The sequence below is a fragment of the Brachyhypopomus gauderio genome, chromosome 21, assembly GCF_052324685.1.
Source record: "Brachyhypopomus gauderio isolate BG-103 chromosome 21, BGAUD_0.2, whole genome shotgun sequence".
In the NCBI taxonomy this organism is placed as follows: Eukaryota; Metazoa; Chordata; class Actinopteri; order Gymnotiformes; family Hypopomidae; genus Brachyhypopomus; species Brachyhypopomus gauderio.
This window is the reverse complement of record NC_135231.1, coordinates 3,070,038-3,085,144: the sequence shown is the minus strand read 5'-3', so window position 1 is coordinate 3,085,144 and position 15,107 is coordinate 3,070,038. Positions and strand designations below refer to the sequence as shown.

The 15,107-nt window shown below is 42.4% G+C and overlaps 1 protein-coding gene and 1 long non-coding RNA gene across 2 annotated transcripts in view; one reads left to right on the top strand and one right to left on the bottom strand.

Annotated features, from left to right (window-relative positions):
* The window catches only part of LOC143485021 (uncharacterized), a 35,701-nt gene that overhangs the window by 1,421 nt on the left and 19,173 nt on the right, over positions 1–15,107 (top strand). The gene's annotated exons all lie outside the window — the stretch shown is intronic.
* On the bottom strand, positions 4,438–5,780 carry LOC143484818 (uncharacterized). The gene is made up of 3 exons (XR_013122727.1): positions 5,520–5,780; positions 4,717–4,873; positions 4,438–4,612 (listed from the first exon to the last, which is right to left on the bottom strand). It is a non-coding gene; the product is annotated as an uncharacterized LOC143484818 (long non-coding RNA).

Genomic DNA, 15,107 nt, shown 5'->3' with positions numbered 1-15,107 from the left:
CACCAGCATACACACACAGTTCCTCACATCAGCATGCAGGTGCATGCACACACACACACACACACACACACACACACACACACACACATACACACACACTTAGTATGGTGACGGTATGGTGACGGTATGGTGACGGTATGGTGACGGTCTGCATCGGGATACATGCCCTGTCCATCTAGTATGGACTACACAAACCTTTAAGCCCTCTTAAGAAGTCCCCTACGGCTTCCCCCTGTCTTAGTCTGTCTCTCTTTATACATTAAACATACTGCTTCCTCACAAGCTGGGTGTAGCTGAATATTTAACAGCAAGCCCAGAGTCTGTGTAGGGCAACTGAGCAGAGTGCTCCCCCCCCCCCCCCCTCTCTCTCTCTCTCTCTCTCTCTCTTTCCCTCTCTAAATTGCTTTCTGGATCTGCCTCACCCCACTGTGGAAACATTGTATTATAAACAAGCAACATGCACCTCAGACAGAGAACTAAATCTCATGGTTTTCTGGGGATGCATGTGGGCATGTATGCGTGCAAAGACATGGAACAGTGTCTCTCTCTCTCTCTCTCTCTCTCTCTCTCTCACTCTCTCTCTCTCTCACTCACACACACACACACACACACACACACACACACACAAGGCACTTGAGTCACTCCCTAACCCATGCGGATAGCCTGAATATTCCACGAGCTTTGGGCGAGGGAGGGGCAGGCTAGATTTTACTGGTCCCTGTGGATGAGAATGTCAGAATGGGAGATCTGAAGCCAGGGACAGCTCTGAGTGACTGAATAAAACTCCCTCAATAATTAACACTCTACCAGGCAAGCTAAGGGAACAGAAAGAGAGAGAGGGAGGGAGGGAGGATGCAGAGAGCCCAAGAAGAAGAGAGAAGAGGTGGAGGCTTGTAACGGAGTGGAGACCCCACTGTTACAGTACGGAATTAGTGCTCCATGTGTGACTACGAAATGAAAAGCGGCAGGTTATTAAGAGGGTTTCGAGATCCCCTGGAAAAAGGGAACCGTAAAAAGGCAGAGGGGAAAGGAGTGATAATTGAGTTTCACAGCTTTGACTCCCAGACAGGTGAACACCCCTGAGAGCCTTTTGCCAAAAGTGTTGAAGTAACACAAACCTTGGATCGTTCACCGCTGCCTTAAATATATGAAGGAATGACCTGCACGCCTGCAATTGATCTGCGTGAACGCCGGTTTTCATCCACCCATCACCGAAAGACAAGAGAAGCAAGCAAAAGAAAATCGCTCTCATCTCTTCCTCTCGTCCCACACCTCCGTTCTCAGCCCTTCCTCTCCTCCCTTTGTATCATCCCTCACTCATCACGGGAGATGAGGGAAAGTGATATTCATGCTGCTGTTCAAGATGATGGGAGGTCTCTCTCACTCTCTTACTCTCCCTTCTCTCTCTCTCTCTCTCTTTCTATTTATCTCTCTCTCTGGCACTCTCTCATCATTTGTGATCACATGGTCAGGAAATAAGTGTTGGCTGCATCAAAGTCAATAGACATTTAAGCACTGAAGTGTATTTGAGGCTCTGTTGTCATACACATTAGACTTACAGAGCTTCACCCCCAATATACAATATTGATTCATTTCCTAAGGGCAAAGGGCGTTGCCTCGGTGTGCTTTCACGTCTGCTACAGTGATCCCTTTTTCTGCATTAATTAGTTTTAGCACTGACCAGCCGCACATTGAATGGTGTTTTCCAATGTTGCTGCCACCCTCAGTTAATTTGGGCCAAATATTTTTAAAAACTTTATTTTTGGATAAAGTGTGGCAGTTATTAGCAGTCCTACATTTAGTAATATGTGTATCCTATGGTTGCCCAGTTAACAGTACGGCGTTATGTGTGGGAAAACATTTAGCAAAACAATCTTAGACTCTTCACCCACATAGAAAAACTTTGTATTCACGGCCAGACTCCTTGTTCTCGGTTTGTAGTGTCTCCTGTTCAGTTCACCCCTCAGGTTTCCTGTAGAGTTTGGGCCAGGAGACGGCAAAAACGTGATTTTAATGTGGATCTTGAGGAATATGGTTTGTTGTCTCACTGAAATGATGACCTAGTTTCATCCTCCCAGCAGGGGTGGCCAGGTTTTACCCTAAAATATCCTGAACTTGACAGGGTCATTGATTCCCGGAGCATTTGAAGGCAAAACACGGCACTGACTTTATGTACTCGTTGTCGTATTTTCACTATTTTTCTGCATTACTTTCACTTTTCTTTTGCTAAGCTCACTTGTGTTTATGACCTAGAATTTAGTCTTATCCAACCAAGAACCTGGTTTCAGTTAAACCTTCAGCACTTAGCAAACTCTGCATGCTTTACAATTGTGGTCTTGTGTGAGGAAGAGTTTCTTTAGCTGCCACATAAATCATTTGGGGCAAAATAGATATGTGGTTTTCTTAATAATGGGAATAACAGTAGGTAAACTGGCAGATTTAAACACTGTTTTACACAGATGTTATGGTCAGTTAATCAGTTTACTGATTAAACGTCATTTTGAGGTATTCTAATTTTATTTTTTTCGGGTATCCACTAAAGGTTTTTTAAAAACAAAGTTTAGTTTATTAATGACCTATAGACATTTAGTTGATAATTTTTTTGTTTATGTGCACTTACAGAGTACAGATCTACTTAAACAAACAGAGACAATGCAGACAATGACAGTGTAAAATGTTCAAATATTCAGCAAGTGTCTGATTAGTTATTTTCAGTAAATTGTATTTTATAAGATGCAAGAAAAAAACTTCATCATATGGTACATATCATACACTAGCCTCCTTGATTTCAACATAGTGGCTTCAGCATTGGCCATTAAAAACAAATGGGTCTGTTCAAAACAGCCTTCTACATACTACTCACATACTGATTGTGCCCCAAATCAGTATGCAGTATGTGACCAAAGTTACATTTTTCAGTACATGAAAGATCCCTGGACTACTTCTCCAAAATATTGCATTAGCTTAAATAGTGTTAGCTTAGCAACCTTGAACTATAGCTTTAACTTTAGTTGCAAAAATAGGCATTTGAGTACATTTTTTTTACTTTAGATGTTCTGATTCCATGTTCTGAATCAATCGCAAATAAAATTCCTCATATTTTTCTAAGACGGAATCCAAAAATATGCAGTACATAAGCAATATTTATGTTTCATCCATACTTTTTTCAGAAAGTTTGTAAGTGTTCACAGGCTCGATGGTAAAATCGACCTCATTAACACTGAATTTCAATTTTGGACAACAACAAGTTTGTACCCTAATTCTGAAAACATTAATATCACTTATTTTGTAGGCTTTTTTGCCATAAGGATACCAGAAGTGCTAAACATTTGCTAGGCTATTCTTAGCCGTCTAAGTAGGTGTTTTGTACTAACATTAAACTTATGTTCCAAAATGAAAGCTGTATCTGTTTTTCAGCGTTTCTTCTGCACCTTCTCTCCTCGTTTCTTTTCAAAACTGATAAAGAGTCAGCATACTTCTAAAGTAGCATAACTCTTTGGTGTTGGAAAATAAATAGATGTAGCATTATACGTTTGTAATATGTATGATTTGTGTTTGTCGCAAACTGGAAGCTATATTGTGTTCTACTTAAAAGACCAGTATTATGCAGCATACACAGTATACAGTATGTATTTCGATCAGAGTCATGGTTGACTGCTATATATATATTATATGTATATATTATATATATTATTATTATGTATGTTATTATTATGTATATATTATATATATACACTGTATATCATATACATATATATATATATATATGTATATATATATATATATCATATACATATATATATATATATATATATGTATATATATATATATACACTGTATATTGTATATATATACACGCACACACACACACAAAGTATATAGTGTGTGTCTGTGTGTGTGTATATATATGGTGTTTATCCATGTGTTTATCTCCATTTGTGTGTGTGTATGTGTGTGACTACCACACACATTTACACATACATAGAAAGGATGATGTGTTGAATCACAATTGTACTGTAATGTTGATATGGATTAAGATGCACACTTAATAGGTGAACTGTAACTACATATGTTTTTTTTCTAACAGTCAGTGAGCTATAAAAAGTTTGTCTAAATCAGATTAATTACATGATGACATTCCATCTCCTCTTCACTATTCGGTTTACGATTATATTTCATGGTTCCTGGTTTTCAACAAGAATCTGCTGTTTTTACTGCGGTCAAGAAGCTAAATATTCACCAAAACGAGGAACCTGAACTAATCCGACAGGCTAAAATAGAAGCAGGAGAGGATGAGAAATGTTCTCTTTTATACTGCCTGTGGACCATTACATCATATACGCTCCATGAAAGATCTTTCATGTCTAATCATCAATAAATGGAGTTATGCAATAACTGAAATTTAGAAGAAAGTTCAGTATTTTCCCCTGCCTAGCTAACATCCAGTTTGATTAGATTTTTAAGGGGGGGTTCAATCATAAAGCTGCAGCAAGATGGAGTTCCGTTGGTGCTGTCACGATGGTCCACCCCCTCAGTCATTAGTCCCTCTTCCACTGGCTGTCTTCCACGGAGTTCAAAAAATCTTTACAAATCTTGTTTGTGTGGTGCGCTCCTGTGAAATGATTGATATTACAGGGTCAGAGTAGTAAAGAGAATATCTGGATTGTTTTATCCTTAGACTCAGTTCATGGAGTCCTCTGTTTCCTTTGGTACTACCTTTGAGTTCGGGTTAACTCGTCTTCCGCTGCTCTAAGATTGCAGAGAGACTCTGTACTTTCCTCAGGAAAAGCAAGGCTTGAATGTTTTTCTGCAGCTCATCTGCACAAAACACGCAGGGGCCCTTCTGCTTGGAGGCACAAACAGAACTGCAGATCTGAGGAGGAGAGAAAAGGCATGAAAATGAGAGTGTGAGAGAGAATAAAAGAGAGAGAGAGAGATGCGAGAGAGAACTAGGTTGAAGTTACCTCACATCAAACATGCTGCTTTGCATTGGAACGGGCAGTTTGTCTCTCTCTCTCCCAACCCCCCCATTATGTTTCCACTGCCTCATTCACTTTTCAGGCCACAGCCATTGACCGAGTCTGTAAGCAGGACCCGAATCCAAAAGACAAAGCACATTTGTGGATGACTCCCATTCTCTCTCCTGCTCCAGTGACCTGCTCTCTGGGCAGCCTGGGACACCGGCCAGAGGCTAAGACTACAGCTCATTGGCAGGCTGGGTCTCAGGAGGTCCTACCTGGCTGTCTGCAACGAGTGCCACACTGGGAGATTCTTAAAGCGTGGTTTTTCAGAGAAATCTGTACATATAGCCTGCCACTCATGATAAGCTGTGAGGCAGGTGCTGTTGGAATCTTTCTTTTCTAGGTGTGTTCCCACTGATGTACCTGTGAGGCAGTTTTGTACTGCACGTTCAACGTGGTGAAACAAATGGCAATCGATGCTACAGTTATGGCAATGTTTGGTTTGGGAAATTTGTAATTCGTTATAACATAGGCCTATATGTCATTTTACATAATCACCTGATGCAAAGACGTAGCGGGAAACGATAACTGTTGTTTTCAGACAGACCAGATATTCCGACTGAATCAAGTAGAGACGGCAAACACATTGGCGTAGAAAACGCTCTCGTCGTTTTACTAACTGCGTTCAAGCGTCTTAACGCAAGTGGCGTTTCGGGCGTTAACTGCGTCTCTGTATCACGTCCTAATGAATACGCCGCCCACGCTACAAGCGAGGATGTTTACACTCGACACGGCTTCTGCAAATTGCTGGTGAGTCAAGGGAAGAACGTTTCGTGGTAGGAAATCAGTTGTGATAGTTGAAAGAGGCTGTGGTCGTCTTCCTGCGCACAGGCACACACCTACGCACACGCGGGCGCGAGCGCGCGCTCACACGCCCGCGCGCCGAAGTCTCGCTGTGCTGTCCCCTGTATCTGTGTCTCATCTCAAACAAGGCAGACACTAGTGGAGATCTATTTTTAGCAGGAGGCTGTGTGATTCAAGAGCAAATATTGTACCAGAGCTCGATGGTGTAACGCTGTAAGCTATTTTTATAACACCGTTACGTTCTTTCCTGCGCCGCACGTTAAATCTGACATTAGAGTCTGCAAGTGAGTCTGTGCCCATGATAACAGTGCAACTTTTGATCTAATGGGTATATTATACAAGCTATTGCGTAAACGCACATCCACTCTCCTGTTAGACGCCTTCATTCTAACTGTTGGAAATATGTCCGCTACCCCCAGAGTGTAGCTCACTGGAGGGGCTGTTATCACTTGCCTCTTGTAGGTGAAAATGCTGTCAGGCCCTTGTAGTGGTAGGCAGCAGTGTATGTTCGAGTCATTCCTGATGAATTCATTTGTTTACCCTTCGCATGCTACTTTACATGAAAATACCTTGTTCACCATACTGGACCTGATCATTTGGGCAAGTTAATTTGAGTAAACCCAAATTTCTTCTCTGTCTCTTTGATTCATATAGTCATCTTCAGAGGTGTCAATTCCAGGTTCAGAAAGTAAAAGTCCTCACCAGGATTTTGCTCAGGCTTCCTGGATTGTGTTGATTCCACTCATTTTACCTGGATTGCACTAATTAGAAGATCTAGCAAGCTTGAGCAAAATCCTGGTGAGGACTTTTACTTTCTGAACCTGGAATTGACACCTCTGGTATGTCTTTCTCGCTCCCTCTGTATTCCACCAAACTTCGTTTTACACTGTTTTTCATACCCCCACCGTGGCATTGGTTTTTGTCTTCCTTACTTTTGCAAAAATTTTTCCTCTTTCATTACTCGTTTTCACCGAATATTTTGTTCAGTTCTGCGTTTAATTGATTTCTGTGATCAATGGGAATTAAGAAGTTTAATACGACTGTTAGTAGCTCACTTAGTTTTAAAAGGCTTGATAATATCATAAGGCTTTATAACGCTTCGCAAGGTTACGTTAAAAAAGTAGCTACAGAGGATAATAAAGGTCTGGACTATGCATGTAGTTTATTGTCTTTTAAGATCACAAAAGTTAGTCAAGAAAGAGTCATGTGATTTTCCAGTTTTGGTCACAGATGTATGACACGTTTGTGTTTTCTGAGACAGCAGAGAGAGAGAGATAGAGAGAGAGAGTGAGAGACAGAGAGAGAGAGAGAGAGAGAGAGAGAGAGAGATACGCCAACCCAAGAGGCTTGGTTGGGCAGATAAGCCATTGGCCAAATTCACCTGGGATTCTATTTTTTTTTTATAATTCTACCAGCCATAAAGCTGTTGTGGCTTTTAAGCTGTCTAAAATCAATGAGTGTGCCATTAACCCATGCCTGCCCCATGCCATTAACCCAGGCCTGACCTGTGCCACTTCATGTGCTGTCTGTTCAAGTTAGTGATCCTCAAAACAGAGGGTAAGATTTTAAAATCTGTTTTTTCACATTCTGACATCCAAACGAATTTGAAAATCATGTTTATATTTGCCATTAAATTACGTATTTGACTTGGAAGATGTGACTGCCTCACACACATGATTACCAGGAGTTCATGTTAAATGGCCTATTACTGAAAAACTCACAAAACTGGAATGGTGGTGTGAACACACTCATTTATGAAGTCTATTTCCAGAAAGCATACGAACACTGGCAGAAGAAATATTCACTAAATGTAAAACTTATTTTTAAAATGCCAAGACTGTGTGGGCAATATCTTAGTCGGAGACTGTTGAAACAATACATGCTGATCTTATGCATCATAGGACTTTTAAAGTTCATGGCATAGTGCTCATGTTTTATTCATGGGAGTAATTGCGTAATCCTAGCAGTGCAGGCTAATGTCATGTACAATTTGGGGTTTGTGTTGCGTCAACTGATATGTCTTATTTTTGTCTTAAGATGGAAATGGCAGTTACACACTGGTACACATGCACTCGCTTTTTTGACCCCTCATGGAACAAACTAGAATTCAACCATGATTGAAATACCTGTGTGTGTTTGAGTGTGTTTGAGTGGATGTGTGTGAATAGAAATATTTAGCTTTTTGTCCCCATTGTGGTAGGTAAAAACAAACATTTTAACAATGTGATGACTTTTGGTTAGTTGTCATAAGAATGTTTTGAAAAAAAAACTTTTTATTACTTTTTATTAGTTTTATTTAGCAACTTATCAGGTACAAGGATATTAAAGCCAATGGAAATACCCCATGAGCACAGTGTTATAAGTCTGTTTTTGTATTTTGTGTGTGTGTGTGTGTGTCTATGCCTGCACACGTGTGTGCCTTAATCTGCAGAGAAATGCATTTGCAAGACTGTGAGTCACCCTAAACTAAACCACTGGGGTGGGAGGCTGGAGGCAGATCAGAGTAACTGCCTGTTCACTCACAGCACCTACTGTGACACACACACACACACACACACACACACACCGTACACGCCCACAATCACACACACCCCCACAATCTCACACAAACACACACACAAACACCATACACCACCACAATCATACACACACACAAACAAACACCATACACCACCACAATCACACACACACACACCGTACACGCCCACAATCACACACACCCCCACAATCTCACACACACCCAAACACCATACACCACCACAATCACACACACACACACAAACAAACACCATACACCACCACAATCACACACACACACACACACACCATACACCATACACCATACATTGAGAACATTTATAACGACACTCTCCTTTGACTTGAATGAACATGTCATAACACTTCAAATGTAATGTTTTAGCTGCACTATATAACATTATTTTCAATTTATTTTTGTGTCCCAGTATGAACACATGAGCTTTTCAAATCTGTCAGCATTACAGTTTTTTACGACTGCTAATATGCGTTTCCCAACACTTGTGATACATTTTCAAAACTCTAAACACAGCAAGACATTTACCTCATACAAATAGCCAAATAGTTACAGTTTTTACGACTGCTAACGTGCGTTTCCCAATACTTGAGATACATTTTCAAACCTCTAAACACAGCTACACATTTATCTCATACAAATAGCCAAATAGGTAATATCCTGTTCAAAAGTGAATTTTCTTAACTAAATACCAACTCTGCATTTCACAACGCAAACAAAATTTACTCTTTATACACCAACTTTGTTAAAACACAGCAAACCTTGTTCAGTAAACAAACCTTGTTTTTACAATGCACAACCATTGTAAAAAATCTAGCATTTGATGGCAATACAGAAACAGTTTTACATGTAATATTTTACTCTCTCCCAGCAAACAACAGACATTTTACAGTCATTTTACAATCTGTTAATTTTTACTGTAATCCGCTTCATTTGGACGTTTCTTTTAAATGTGTGCATTTTTGGCAACATACTGTCTACACAATGAGTGATATTTATTGTTAGGTACTATATGGAATGTAAATTAGACAAAAAAGGAGTCAGTAACAGTTTTGCAGTAAAGGTTATATTTCACTGTATATTGTAAATGTTATATTACTGTAAATTGTAGCCTAACCCATATGATCCCATATGTGTAAAAATACACATATACAAAGGGGAAAAAAACAGGATACAAAACTGATCAGTCTTGTTACGTGCAATCTAAATGGTCTTCAGCAGTGGGCCACATATTTTCATCCACATCACATCTGATGTTAGCCCTTGCCATGCACCTGGGGTAGAAAAGCTTGGTATGCCTTATTCACCCCTAGCAGTCTTCAGCTGAAATGTCTCTGCAGCCGGGATCCATTGCATCCAGGAGGAACATTTGGTCATGGGGCTGATTAAAATACACCTTCCACCTCCAGACTGAAAAAAATTCCTTACTGGGTTTGAGGAAAAGCGTGTAGGGCGGGAGGAAAAGGGACATCACTCTTGGGTGGTCTATAAAACAGTTTGTAATGACATGAGAATGACAGAATGCTACATTGTCCCATCACAAATGTCCTCATGTTTCCTCCCACCTGTTCCCTTTCTGCTTCTGGAACCAGTTGTTGGTAGAGTTCATTCAAAAACAAATGAAAGAAGTCACTGTTATAGGACCAATCTGGCATTTGTGAAGGACCAAACCAGCACTTGAGATTGCAGATCAAATTGTTATATTTGCTCCTCTCTGACCCGGTACATTACTGTACTTCATTTTCAGGGTTGCAACTACATACTTTCTGAGGTGTATGCAAACATACTATCGGCGCCCCCCGCACTCCACCCCCATCCCCACCAACTCGGCAAATAATTTTCTGGCATCCATTTGGCGCCCCCTCTAGTGCAGCGCCCCTATGCGTCGCATACGCCGCATACCCCCTTTTTGCGCCACTGTTCATTTTATTTCATTGATCTATAGCCTATGTGCAAAAAATGTGTATTACAGTGATAGCTTTTCATCTGCCTTTGTTTTTGCAGAACTTTGCAGTTTATACAATATTTAGGGTTTTGAACCTTAGGTTTTCATTTTTGACATGCTGTGTGCAAGCATTTGTAAATAAGACAAAAATGATCCAGGTTATTGGATAACCTTGACTGAGCTGAATCATAGGTGAGCGTGCTAGCGAGCGTCATAGGTGAGCGTGCTAGCGAGCGTCATAGGTGAGCGTGTTAGCGAGCGTCATAGGTGAGCGTGCTAGGGAGCGTCAAAGGTGAGCGTGCTAGCGAGCGTCATAGGTGAGCGTGCTAGCGAGCGTCAGGTGAGCGTGCTAGCGAGCGTCATAGGTGAGCGTGCTAGCGAGCGTCATAGGTGAGCGTGCTAGCGAGCGTCATAGGTGAGCATGCTAGCGAGCGTCAGGTGAGCGTGCTCTGCCACCATGAAGTTTCCCTGGAGATGTAGTACCTAGCATAGCTTCACATTTTACCTACGCCAAAATACCTGAACCAACCCCGCAGGATGCTCATGATGACGGTTTTGATAATGATCTGATGATCATGGCGGATCAGGGCATGGAAATAATCAAGTGTGGGTCCCCACAGCTGCCGTGGGCACCTAGCAGAAGCTATTTCACCACTAGCTAAACTGTCAGACCCAGTAAAGATTCATTAACTTTATTGTATTACTTATTTACTTCAGTGGAAGCAAATTCCTCCCATGTTATGACTTATAACGGACAGAGACTCGTCTCGACTCACTACATGTTTTTTGACACTTTGACACTAATTTGTCCTGGTTGGTGTGAAAGGCGACGGCTAATTTCACAGAGTAGCAGTCAGCATCTACGCACTGCACAGCCAAAGGCACCTGAGACAGCTGGCAAAGACATGCCCATCAGGTCTGCACGGAAGGCCTGCCGAGGCAAATACTTTAGGGCTGTTCTGAAAAGCTCCCTCTGACCGATAGGGTGCTCCTTTCTGATGAAGGAGAAATTGCATGTCAATGTGATGTGGCTCGCAAAAGAAAATGGCAGTGTGTGCATGCGTGTGTGTGGTGGTGGAGGGGGGGGGGGGGTCATCTGTCCAGTTGGACGAGGTGGAGAGCTGAAACAAGGTAAGTGGGGGCACATGCAGGACGTGGTGCCTGCTCAGTGTCGGCGTGTGTGACTTTTACAACTTCGATTGCCTTCCATAGTCCCAGATCTCCTCAGGGAAATATGGAGACCCAGCATCAGTACGTCAGGAGATTGGTGAGATGGGCTGGGCTGACACAAGTCATTGTTCAGCTCTATGCTTTGCAGCTGCAGAGGCAACATGGTAAAAGGTTTGGTGTGCAGGGCATGTACGCAGTGCTTTCCTTGATGTGGTAATGAGAGCTGTATGGTTTTGCGTGTATGTGTGCAACTCCAACCTCAAAGACATGTTTTGCCCAGGGGCAGACATGTTTTCATTACCCAGGGGCAGGCATTCTGTTTTGTAACGCCCTCCACCCTTGTGCCAACACACACTCACACACACATACGCGTGCACACACACACACACATACACACACAAACCCACTCATACAACAAAGCTGTTCAGAAGTTGTTGTGAATGTTAGAAACTCCCTAGTCTCAGTTGAATGGACACACCCTGTTACTGGGCCACTTGCTAAAATGCTGCTCAAAACCCAACTGGAAACCTGTCAGCCCTGTAATGGATGATCAGTCAGGTTAATGTATAATGACATGCTACAGCACTGTCACAATGACTCAACGCCTCTGGCCCAATGACATAGTCTACCAACTGAATACCTGCTTGCCTATTTGAGTAAAACATTCAAATCCCATTCAAATTACTTTCAAACCCCATTCAAATCCCATTCAAACCCCATTCAAACCCTATTCAAAACCCATTCAAATTTCAGTCAAACCCCATTCAAACCCCATTCAAATCCCATTCAAACCCCATTTAAGCTCCATTCAAATCCCATTCAAGCTCCATTCTTGGGCTGTGAGAAGATGATTGTGTACGGAGTTTTGAGGCTGAGCATCAAAGTATAGCATCTAACAATCTAAACTACCCTCAGGCCCACTGTTCAGAGCCTGGAGCTCTTCTTCATCTTCACACTCTTCCTCCCTTGTGAGCCTAGTCTCTCGTGTCCTCTCTCAGGAGTTGTGAGAACACCAAGGTGGGCTTGAGTTATGAGGTGAGTAGTCTATGTCAGAGCAGGAATAGACGCAGCCCCTCAAAAGAGTGCAAATGTTGCCCGTCAGTGGGGAGGCAGGCTCTTCGTTGGTACCGCTTATAAACCTAGACACCTGAAGGGATGGTGCTGAATGATCTAAAACCCTAGAATGTTTGTTTTAGTTTTAGCATGAACGTAAAGAAATGTACTCTCTCGTGTTGTTTTAAATCCTCAACCTACTGGACACAGAATCTTGATGTACATCAGCGCACCGCGCCGATCAGGAAATGGATCGGGACATGACATGGATTCTGCCCACATGCACACCTGCATCCCCCGCCCAGGTCCAGAGCGCCAGACGTGACACCACGAGCCACTGATCTGTCAGTTTCGTCACGCCTGCTAACGGGACCGTGTCAGGCGAGAGAAGTGAGGCTGTTTTCGGATTTGTTCGTAGGCAGAACCCGTCCGGGCGGGCTGTAGCCAGGGCTTTGTTAAGACTCCCGATTTGAAGTAACATCTTCAACTCCTTGAATATTAGCAATCCCACATGCTGCAGTGACATCACTCCGGGGTGTGGGGCATTAATACACTGTGTGTGCCAGCTCATGCATTCCGAACGAGATCCGGTTTCTCAATGAAAGTTTGATCCATGAGGGTTGCTTTCCCATTACTGCACAGACCTCTCCGAATCCTAATTTCTTCAGGATTTACATCCATCCAAACGGACCCACAGGATTGCTGATCCACTCATCCAGCATCTGCAGTTTGTAGGGTTAAGGGATTAGGAGTATGTGCGCGTAAAAAAAAAGTTCCCATTAAAAGACACTGTTGTTTTATAGAAGTGCTTTTTCACCCCCAATTTATGCAAGAGGAAGATGTATGAGTAAATAATTAGCTGTACTAAACAGTATAATCCTATCGACATTTTATTGTCAATATTTTATACCCTGAGCCTAAAACTATAATTAATATTCGGCTGCTTTTGTTTACAAAAAAGACAGGTCAGCTTAAAAAGTACAGCTATCCTCATTAAAATAATGAGCGTTCATTGTTACTAGAGAAGCAAGAACCACACACACGCACACACACACACACACACACACACACACACACACACACACACACACTCAGGCAGGGCAATAACACAGGTCGGCCTATATGGAGCTGGAGGTAGCAGTGGTGGAAAATGAGCAACTGCACACTGGGTTGGCATCATCAACATTATCCCCTCTGGAAACAACACCTGAGCACTGCCTGCAAAAACAACCAAACACCAAAGGAAACGGACTAACCTACGAAAACCTCTACATCTAACTCCAAAGAGAGTACACTATCCTAGTCTCCTAGCCCGTATTTAACCAAAAATACACTGGGTAGCACCTGACCTCTGAACGAGCATGTTTATACAGAAAGCATGCTACATGTTCACAGTCTCTCTGGTGTTTCTTCTCTTGACAGGTTACACATTCAAGCAAGATGAGTCTTAACAAACAGGGGTCAGCAAACACATTTCACCCTGCCTCCTTCATGGAGAGGTCCGTTTCGGGGCTCTGTGTCCTTTGGCTTCTCTCACATGGGTTGGCCGACAGTCCTCATTGGCTATTCTTTAGATATCCAAGCAACCAATTGCAAACCAGCACATTGCTCCCATTCATTCCCAGCCTGGTGTGACACTGAAATAAAAGCAAAAAGTTATTATTGCACTCTGAAGGGTAACTCACAGTGTACATGTCAAACTCATATCAAAGACAGTAAGCTGACGTTTTTATTTCCGTCTAGCAAGTCATCAGCGTCATACTCTTCACCATCACTTGTGGTTTTAAAGGGACTGAAAAAAGTTTTTGAGAAAGCTTTTCAGGTAGTACCACAGTACCACAGAACCCAGTCAGACCCGATCAGACCGTTAAAAAAAATAGGGGAAGGTGACTCATCACCTTTGTGAAATTTGTTAAATGTCAGGATCAGCCAGACCTTTGGCACTGTATATACTTGTAGTGTCTTTGGAGAGAGATCTATCAATGTACAGAGAGAGAGAAAGAGAGAGAAAGAGAGATTGCCACTATCATAATGAAATTTCTCCCCATGCTGAAGCTGAGCTGTAATTTATGGAGAGGAGGGAGGATGAAGGGATGAACAGGACAAGTAGAGAGGAGGAGGGTGGGGGGGGTGGACTGCTCTGAACTCTTTGATTTTTGCTGTTGAGACATGCTAATGCCAGCCACACTGGAGTTTAGCTGTCACACTTGCGAGGCAGTTGGGTTACGTTGCTGCTAGCTCAGTGACACAGGGGGGGATTACACACACACACACACACACACACACACACACGCACACACACACGCACACACTCACACACACTAACACACACACACACACAAACACACACACACGCACACACTCACACACACTAACACACACACACACACACACACACACAAACACACACACACTCACACACACACACACACACACACACACACACACACAAAGAGAGAAAGAGAACCCTTCCCACTTTAACTGGCAGTGGCCGCGTCCAACCTCACTCTGGTGTTCTTTTTTTGTTCCCCTAAACTCAGGCCCACCATCAGCAGAGGCTTAT